Source organism: Meriones unguiculatus, chromosome X (genome assembly GCF_030254825.1).
Source record: "Meriones unguiculatus strain TT.TT164.6M chromosome X, Bangor_MerUng_6.1, whole genome shotgun sequence".
NCBI lineage: Eukaryota > Metazoa > Chordata > Mammalia > Rodentia > Muridae > Meriones > Meriones unguiculatus.
The window spans coordinates 53,833,604-53,844,559 of record NC_083369.1 but is presented as its reverse complement, the minus strand read 5'-3'; the positions used below and the strand labels follow the sequence as shown (position 1 = coordinate 53,844,559).

Here is a 10,956-nt window from a genome sequence, read left to right as displayed (position 1 = left end):
TAGGGAGAGTGTCTGGTAACTTCCCACTCTTTGATCCATGCTAAAAACTTTTAATTGGTTTGATTTTATGAGAGTACTTTTTTTTTTACTTTTCCACAAATATTAACAATTAAATTATATTTGAGGAATGTTTAAATATCCTTCAAAATTTAATGTCTATAATGTGTTCATATCTATATGTGTATGTGTCTTCTTCATCTTCAGTTCGGTCTGTTTTTTATAAATCTTTCAACTTTTCAACAGCTGTATCTTAAAAAAAAATGTCTGTATGTTGTGGAGAGGCGGGGTTTGGCTGCCATGTCGCTGGCTTCTGCCCTCAAAACTGGTAAACCGTTATGACCCTTGGGCAACTGTCGTCACGAGCCCAGCCTGGGGCATCATATGGGGTGATGGGTGAGCAGCCAATCAGGGGATGATACGTCATCTCACACCATGGGTGAGCAGCCAATCAGGGAATGATACGTCATCTCTGGTGCGAGCAGGGCTTATATAAGCAGTGCCACTTCGGGGCTCGGGGTCTTCCTCCTTTCATCGTTTGACTGCAATAAAGCTTTCTGCAGAAGGATCCTGTTGTCCGCGTGCATTCTTGCTGGTGAGAAGATTGCGCGGCTCGCAACAGTATGTTACTTACAGAACTGATTTTCTGTTCCATCATAACGTACTTATTTATTTTTTAATTTTTTATTTAACTTTTATTAATTACATTTTATGCATTTTGTATTCCCCCATAAGCCCTTCCCTCCTCCCCTCCCCATCCCACCCTCCCTCCCCTTTCTGCATGCATGCACTGCATGCATTGGTTGAAGTATGAGTCTCTGGGAAGTTCCCTGTGTTCAAATTTTCTTGTTCTGTTGCTCTCCTTGTGGAGTTATTGTCCTCTCTAGCTCTTACTATTTCCCACTTCTTATATAAAATTCCATTCACTCTGCCCGACAGTTGGGCATCAGGCTCAGCATCTGCTTTGATAGTCTGCAGGGCAGGGGCTTTCAGAGGCCCTCTGTGGCAGATTCCTAGGTTGTTTCCTGTTTTCTTCTTCTGATGTCCATCCTCTTTGCTTTTCAGGATGGGGATTGAGCATTTTAGTTAGGGTCTTCTCTCTTGCTTAGTTTCTTTAGATGTACAGATTTTAGTGGGTTTATCCTATGTTGTGTGTCTATATGAGTAAGTATATACCGTGTGTGTCTTTTTGCTTCTGGGACAACTCACTCAGGATGATCCTTTCCACGTCCCACCATTTACCTGCAAATTTCATGATTTCCTTATTTTTCATTGCTGAGTAACAATCCATTGTCTAGATATACCACAATTTCCGCACCCATTATTCAGTTGAGGGGCATCTGGGCTGTTTGCAGCTTCTGTCTATTACACAATAGCTGCTACAATAAGCTGCTACAAATGTGGTTGACCAAATGTCCTTATTATGTACATGAGCATCTTTTGGATATATGTGTAGGAGTGGTATGGCTGGATCTTGAGGAAGCACTATTCCTAGTTGTCTGAGAAAGTGCTAGATGGATTTCCTGAGTGGTTGTACAAGTTTACATTCCCACCAGCAGTGGAGAAGGGTTCCCCTTTCTCCACAACCTCTCCAGCATGCATTGTCACTTGAGTTTTTTATCTTGGCCATTCTGATGGGAGTATGGTGAAATCTCAAGGTTGTTCTGATTTGAATTTCCCTAATGAATAATGAGGTTGAGCATTTCTTTAAGTGCTTCTCTGCCATTCAATATTCCTCTACAGAGAGTTCTCTGTTTAGCTCTGTTCCCCACTATTTAAGTGGATTACTTGGTTTGCTGCTTTTCAGCTTCTTAGTTCTTTATATTTACTGGATATGAGTTCTCTGTCAGATAAAGGGTTGGTGAAGATTCGTTCCCAATCTGTAGGCAGTTGCTTTCTTTTGATGACCGTGTCCTTTGCTTTACAGAAGCTTTTCAGTTTCATGAGGTCCCATTTATTGGTTGTTGTTCTTAGAGCATGTGCTGTTGGTGTTCTTTTCAGGAAGTTTTCTCCTGTACCAATGAGTTTTAGGGTATTTCCCACTTTTTTTTTTTCTAGCCGATTTAATGTGTCTGGTTTTATGGTGAGGTCTTTGATCCACTTGGATTTCAGTTTTGTGAAGGGTGATAAGTATGGATCTGTTTTCATTTTTCTACATATAGACATCCAGTTGGACCAGCACCATTTGTTGAAGATGATATCTTTTTTGTATTGTATTGTATTGGCATCTTTGTCAAAATTCAGGTGTCTATAATTGTGTGTGGTTTTTTTTGGGTCCTCTGTCCAATATCCCCCAAGGAAATAGAAGCAGTCATTGAAAGTCTCCCATCCAAAAAAGCCCAGGACCTGATGGTTTCAGTGTAGAATTCTATCAGATCTTCAAAGAAGAGCTAACTCCAGTTCTCTTCAAACTATTCCACAAAATAGAAACAGAAGGAACATTAACAAACTCATTCTATGAAGCCACAGTCACCTTGCTACCTAAACCTCACAAAGTCCCAACAAAAAAAGAGAATTTCAGGCCAATCTCCCTTATGAACATTGAAAAAAAATACTCAACAAAATACTCGCAAACCAAATACAAGAACACATCAAAGATATAATGCAGTATGACCAAGTAGTCTTCATCCCAGGTATGCAGGGGTGGATCACTATATGGAAATCCATCAATGTGGTCTACCATATTAACAAACTGAAAGGAAAAAACACATGATAATCTTCCTAGATGCTGAAAAATCATTTGACAAAATCCAACATCCATTCATGTTAAAAGTATTGGAGAGATCAGGGATACAAGGCACATATCTAAACATAATAAAGGCAATATACAGCAAACCTATAGCCAACATCAAACTGAACTGAGAGAAACTTAAAGCAATCCCACTGAACTCAGGGACAAGACAAGGCTGCCCACTCTCTCCATATCTCTTCAACATAGTTCTGGAAGTCCTTGCTAGAGCAATAAGACAGTTGAAGGAGATCAAGGGGATACAAATTGGAAAGGAATTAGTCAAATTATCATTATTTGCCGATGATATGATAGTATACACAACTGACCCCAAAAAGTCTACCAGAGAACTCCTGCAGCTGATAAACACCTTCAGCAAAGTGGCTGGATACAAAATTAACTCAAAAAAATCAGTAGCCCTCCTGTATACAAAAGACAAAAGTGCTGAGAAAGAAATTAGGGAAACAACACCCTTCACAATAGCCACAAATGACATAAAGTACCGTGGAGTAACCCTAACCAAGCAAGTCAAAGACTTGTATGAAAAAAATTTCAAGTCTCTGAGGAAAGAATTAGAAGAAGCTATCAGAAGACGGAAATATCTCCCATGCTCATGGCTTGGCAGGATTAACATAGTAAAAATGGCCATCTTACCAAAAGCAATCTACAGATTCAATGCAATTCCCATCAAATTACCAACACAATTCTTTACAGACCTGGAAAGAAAAATTCTCAACTTTGTATGGAATAACAAGAAACCCAGAATTGCTAAAACAATCCTCTACACTAAAAGATCTTTTGGAGGTATCTCTATCCCTGATCTTAAGTTGTACTATAGCGTGACAGTTTTAAAAACTGCATGGTACTGGCATAGAAACAGAATGGTGGATCAATGGAACCGAACAGAAGTTCTTATTTTTTTAACTGTTGAAAATTGTAAATAATGAGTGAATGCCATGTGTTATAGAGTTAAGGATGTTGAGAGTGATATGACTTTAGAATGTCAATGAAAATTTTTCTTAAGTGTTTTAATGTCTAACTCTGATATGTCCTCTGTGCAAAGTTCAGGAAGGCAAGAAGTATGAGATTTCTCTTCAGGATATACAGATTAACTCTTTTATAAATCATACTGCTTCAAGATAATAAATAAAAATATATATTTCCTGAGATGTGTCTTGTTTGAATGTAAAGCATTTTCTGAAATGTTAGCAATAATATGTGTTATAGCATTTTTCCTTGAACAATTTATACTGTTCAGCATACACTAATGGCAGTTCTTAGAAAAATAAACAAAAATGTGGTGGATATTAAAATACCAAATTATTATTTAGAAACACTTTCTTGCCGACTCTTGCTTGTATTTTAAGAATTCAACAACTGTTCCAACTAAAGTTTCATACATTCTAAGTTTAATATGATTCTTGCCTACCAGCCAATTTTCTATAATGGTTAAGAAATTTCTCTGCCCACATTCTGCCAAAACACACTCGAGTTTGCATATAGTTCCCTGAAATTATCCTATTTGCTTAAAAATTACCAAGAGTATCCCAATGTGTAATTCTTGACTCATTCCTAGAGTGGAACTCAAAGATGAATCACATTGCAACTGTTGTTTTTGAAAATATTAAATCAGATTAAACAACAGCAATATATTATTATAAACTTATAAGCAATGTTGAAATACTGAACTCTCATCTCTTTATTCACACACTGACAACTCAAAGACACAGTTCTTATGTAAAAATATGCTTATTTTAAGATAAACAAAAAATTCAGACTGTACTTCCTAGGTCCCTATCCAATCGTGACAAAGAAAAGAAGCTCATGTAAGAGGAACACAGAGAATCTGAGCAGCCTCATTAAAAAATAAGCCTGGTTTTAGGGCTGGGTTGTTTTTCCCTACTTCTGTTAATTGTAGAGGAGTGCAAGGAGTACAAATCTATGTTATGTAAGCCCAGCAAAAGCAAAAGGGGGCATTGCCTCACCTTTCAAAACATGCATTTTTCTTTTCTTTCTTCAGTTTCTGCTGTTCTTTTATAGACCTCTAAATTTTCTTTTTCATCAGTTGTATCTTTAATTATGTGTGTATTGCTTATACAACTGTTTTTCTGTTCAATAGTATTGTTCTATTTTGCCTTTTTTCATCTTTTGGTTTACATTAGGTTTTATCAACCCTTCCATAAAAAACTTTGATGCAAAATTTGTTTTGATTACAATAATTATGGGGGTAAAGATAGAGAAGTTTAAGGGAATGGCAACTCAATGGCTGGACCAACTTGAGACACATCCCACGGGAGAGAAACAACCACTCTCAATAGTAATGATACTCTGCTATGATTGCAAACATAAACCTAGCATAACTGTCTCCCCAGAAGCTTCATCCAGCAGCTGAAGAAAATAGATGCAGAGACCAACAGCCAAACAATAGTGTGATCTCAGATGTTCTGTGGAAGAGTGAGAGAAAGGATAGTGAGAGCCTGAGGAGTTAAGGACACCACAAGAAGAGAGGCAGAGTCAATTATTGCGCTGAGAGCAATGGGTGCTCTCAGTAACTAACCATCAACCAAAGAGCATGTATAGACTTGACCTGGACTTTCTACACATGCACAGCAGATGTGCAGGTTGCTCAACATGTGGGTTCCCTAACAGTTAAAGCAGGGGAGGAGTTTTGTCTCTGACTCTGTTGCCTGCCACTGGATTCCTTCCCTCTAGATGGGGTGCCTTATGAGGCTCTAGTGGGAGAGGATTCACTTAGTTCTGCTTTGGACTTTAGGAGCCTGAGTAGGTTGATATCTCCTGGAGGCCTTCCCTCATCAGAGAAACTGGAGAAGGGGAATAGGAAGAGGGTATGTGAGGGGGACTGGGGGAGAGAAGTGAGGGAGCTGTAATCAGGCTGCAAAGAGACTGAATAAATAAATAAATTAAAAAATATCCCTTGAAATGCTTTATCAGACCTAAAGGATGTCAACCATTTGTTTCTGTCCTGTTTTTAATTTCTGTAATGACTTGGGATTCTGTTAATATAATGCATTTCTACTCACTAACTCATCTCTTTGCTTTCAAAACAAACTGGCATTTATGTCTATAATAACACATGTATTGTCACAGATATTATAATAATATTTTTTTTCTCAAAGGAACTCACTGCAACAGGCTACTAAAATTTAGGGATGGGATTGAGAATTGTAGTTAGTGAGGAAGCAGGGGGATTAGAATATGCTGATTCAAGCATGTTCTTTCAGAAGTGGGAAAAGCAAGTTGAAATTGAACATGAGAAAATTTTGTCTGAATGACAGGAAAAGTTGTCAATTCACAAATTTAATTAGGTAGTGGAATAGCTTCCCAGAAGAAATGGCAGAAATGTATTGCTAGAGCTATTTAAAACTGGACTGGACCAAGCACTAGGGGAATATACAGGGGGAGCAATCATTCACAGGTTCTTGAGGACTGATATATAAGGCAATTAGATTTTTGCATTTCTAATTCTCCTGACCATTATTCTAGCATTTCTTTTTACAATGATAAGTATGTCTTTTTTTTAACAGGTATAACCCCGAAAATTATAATATTATGTGAATCCATAGGGATAAACCACAATCACTTAACAAAAAGGTTGCAAGTGTGTTCTTATTTACTGCAGTAAAGACTCAACCATTCTTATTTTATTTCTTCCTTCTTTTTATTATTGTGTGAAAAGAAATCCTAGGAGACTTCTGATATTTTCTTTTTTCATTGTTACAAAAGGAATATGCTTTATTTATTATTTCAATTTTCACTTTTTGGATTAATAAGCAGTTCTTTCAATAACTTGTCTACTTTTCATTTTCTGTCTGAATAAGGATCCAAAATGGACAATTATTTTGTCTTTAGATCTCATGTAAAACCACTGGCTATGCCCATAATCATTTCGTTCAGGATATTACTTCTGTATCTCGCCCCCCCCCCCCTTTTTTTTCTCTGTTCAATCACTGGGTGAGAGAAAGAAGACGGTATCTGAAATCTTATTGAAATTATTGATAACCATTTCTTTAATGATTCTTGATAGCCAGATCAATAATTTTGCTTTCTTTGAGTTATTTAGTTAATTTACATGTATAAGTATATGCTTTGTTTACACAATGTTCCTTGGTTATCATATTCAATAGGACTCAAGTAAATTCTACTTGGTTGAAATTCCCCCTCAGTAATAGTGTGAGAAGTACATTCTGATCCCTAGTAGCACAAACCAAATGAGATACTGCAGAGAGAAAAAAAAAAATCTAATTAGCATTTATCTCCTCTCAAGTTGGAATTTACATAGCCCCATTTGGAATGTAAAAGTGTATATCCTTATTTGTAGCTTTGTTTTTCTTCTATTAATAAAGAAAACCAGCCTTTGCCACAGAATGAGGCTTGGGTAACCCTATCTGTGTTCTTTCCTCAGTTCTTTTGAGTACTAAGTACTGAACCAGGCAGACCCCATCCTCCTATGCCAGGAATGTGCTTCCACTAGCATGATGCTCTACCCATACCCAGCATTGGCAATTTTTCAGAAGAAAGAGCTATATGACTTTGTTCAGTGAACTGTGGCTCTGAGCAAGGTCATCCTGGCTGCAGATGAGTTCTACAGAAGCATTGTCAAGCAGCTGTAGGCCATTGGCACTGGTGAGAACTGTTGACTGTTAGTGACCATGTGAATTCCTGCATTGTGTGAGGTATGTTTCTGATCCTCGTCCTTCAGAAACTGTACCAGAAGGTAGATGAGAGCTGATGATCATCCCTTCCCCAAACTTAGCAAGGCTTAGGGCAGTGTTTTGGGCATTAAAGTAGATAACTTTATGGTGACCCTGGCAGGAACCAATGGTTAGAACATCACCCAAGGGCTGGATGGGTGGTCTGAACACTGTGCCCAATATTAAAAAGATGGAGCCAACATTGCCCAATGGCTTTGGGTTTTTAAGACTGAGGGACATAATCCCTCAACTCTTTCCATCATTGAAAATACCAATTTTTGCTCATTATGCCAGCATTTGCCAAGAGAATGTCATAGTGGAGCCTTAAATCTTCCGTGATTGGGACCATCACCTGAAGCATTCTCAGTATGCATATGAGAAGGTACTGGTTGCTGTCTTCAAGGCTCTGAGTGACTACCATGTTATCTGAAAGTCACATTGCTGAAACTTATCCTGGTAACTACAGGCCATGCTCTCACCTTGACATTTTCCAATGAGGAAGTTGCCATGGCAACTCTTGCAACACTTCATAACACTGTGTCCCCTGCTGTCTCTGGGATCACTTTCCTGTGTGGAGTGCAGAGGGAGAAAAAGGTTTCCATCACCCTCAATGATATTAAAAAGAGCCCCTGCTGAAGCCATTGGCCTAAACTTTCTCCTATGGTCGAGTTCTACAGGCCTCTGCTCTAACAGCCTGGGGCGGGAAGACAGAGACTCTGATGGCTGTCCAGAAGGAGAACACCAAGAGAGGAACAGCTTTGCTTGTCAAGGAAAGCATGGCACAAATTGGCAGGCTCGAACCTCAGCCAGTGAAATTCTCTTCATCTCTAACTATGCCTAGTGAGCAGGGGTGGTGAAAGCCTGTCCCAGGCTTCTATCTACACACTTGTTACTGAAAATGGAAACTTCTGGTTCTTTCCTGTTACTCTTGCTGCAGTGATGGCTGGTGTGTGGTATATTTGTAAATGCTAATTCTGCCATTCCTTTCAACCTACTTCCAATAACCATCTATTTAAGGGGGAAAATAATAATAAAATGAAACAAAGCTTAGTCTCTACCAGGAAATTAGTAGAGATATATTGATAATTTTCTTGAATTATCATATTCAATTATCACAAAATTAAGTATGTGCACCTAATCTCATTTTTACAAAAGCTGCTTATCCAGAATCACACAGTAATTGTTGGAAATAAACCTGGAATATAGATAAGTTGATATGGTTGCTCATGTTTCTCAAACAACTATAATGAAATGATCATTGTCAATGACTAAAGTACTTCTGAGTGGACAACGATGACTTCAGTGAACTGCCTTAAGAGCTGTGACTTTTGAAACCTTTAGGAATAAGTGCCAATGAGTTACCTTCAGTGTAGTAATGTATGCACTAAGGATATATACAGGAAGCAAGAGTTACCTTTTGTAATAGAATTATTCCCTAATTATTTTAATATTTGATTTTTCAATTGTGGAAATTCAGTTTTTCTCATATATTTAGTTTTCCCTATCTACAGTGGTTCAAGTGAATGGTGATGTGGGACCTTCATCATTTGCTATTTGCTAGTAGCCAATACTAATGATTTAGTGTTGTCTTTCTCCCAGCTTTTGAACACCAACAAAAATAACTACTCTTTTAGTTAAAATTTCAAATATTTAATAACTCTGCAAAATATAATTAGTTCACCAGCAAATCATTATTTTCAACCCAAAGTCACCTAATTCCCTTAAGCTATCATTATATATTCTTGAACTAACAGGGGACAATAGATAAGTTTGTTGTATGTGTATTTTCTGTGGAATATTATAAGTAGAAATGAACAAAATTTGACATTCTAATAAGTGCTTTGCAGAAAGAATCATTAGTTTTGTTCTGCCTCTTATTTTCATTAATTATTTATGATATTCTAATATGTATGTATTACTTTTAAAAGTAGAGTTGTATTGCTTACACCACGATCATTCTATCATTTTTATTCAAAATACCTGTTTTGTAATCTATGCTGCTAATATATGAAAGTTATAGAATATCTAAACATAGTAAACCAAATATGCTTCATCCTCAAATTTGATATTATTATGCAGTGAGTTTTCTAAACCCTTTTTAATCAGCAGGAAGTTCCAGGAGTAATATGAGCCTAAGGGGAAAAATAATTAGTAAAAATGATAGAAGCTGAAAGCATACCTTAAAGTTGTTTTTGTTTCTGTCAATAGCAAAGAAGACAAGAATATGAAATGATGAAGGAAGCTTCATGAGGGCATGAACACTTTGCACCAGAAGCAAACAGCTATTGCTAATTGGGTAATTAGAGCTAAGAAACCAGTAAAGAAATCTTTTTAAAAAATTACATGGAATAATTTTCTTCTTTTAGTCATGTTTGCTAACTCAGGTAATTCTCAAGGTTTGTCATGAATCAACACCACACTTACATAAAAAACGTTCTCAGTACAAGTTAAAAATCTGACAAAAGCGTAGAATTATTTTGAATATTTATTTCCATTTACTATTGTGTTAAATATTGGAATTTTGCCAACACCAGCAATGAACAGACAAGATACTGTGAAACCGGAATACTATCATTTTCATTGTCATACCATCTCAAGATTTTAGGAAAGTTTCATGAGCCAAATTCTCCTTGTTTATGAAAGGGTCTAAGATTCCACTGGAGTCTAGGGCTAACTGGCAGACATTCATAAGTATCTGGGGATCATAAAAATTAGAATACTTGCATGAAAGTTTATTTTTAAGAGTTATCATCCAATGATTAAAATAAGAAAAGTTGAGTAAAAAGAGCGCTATCATCTCAAAGAAACTAAAGATAGCAGGGGCTTAATCAATTATATGCAGCTATTATCAAAGCAGAGGCAGAATGACCAGGACAATAGTATAAAGATATGGATGTGAAAGTAAGCAACTTTGCATAATTGATAGGTAGAGCTGAAGAGCTAACATTATCATGTAGATTCTTGTTTTTGTACTAATTTTCTTTTGAAGAGTAGTAGGTTGCTTTAGAAAGATACATGATAAAAAAGTTTCAAGGTCAGAGTTCATGTTGTATATCAGTTCACCCAGTTATAGGTATTATAATTCTAAATGTAAGGATTTTAATATGCCATTAAAATCCATTCTAACTATTTTCCCTATATTTTGTCTTAGAGGAATTTATTAGCCTTAGATAAAATACTGGTCAACCCATTCAACAGACTTGCTTATTTGTGTTCTTCAGGGATTGGGTAACCCAGCCATTCTCCATGACTCCTAGATGGGTTATTGTGAAGATGGTGCTCTAACTTGAACTTTCCGAAAGATAAGGCACCAATAATATAATGGTGAACTTCTTTTAACACTCTTCTGGTAGTGACATTATGCTAGTCTGAAAATCCTATTCTTAATATGTTCATTACCTATCTACTTCATATAGGAGACATCCAAAAGTCTTGGGAATAGAAGAGAGGATTCAGTCTACTAGCTTTATACTCTTAGCACTATCATCTGTAGCTTATATCATAGTAAAGAAAAAATAA

The 10,956-nt window shown here is 36.8% G+C and overlaps 1 pseudogene; it reads left to right on the top strand.

Moving 5' to 3' along the window:
- The first annotated feature begins 297 nt into the window (after positions 1–297).
- Positions 298–8,278, top strand: LOC110541281 (fructose-bisphosphate aldolase A-like; annotated as a pseudogene).
- Positions 8,279–10,956: the final 2,678 nt, after the last annotated feature.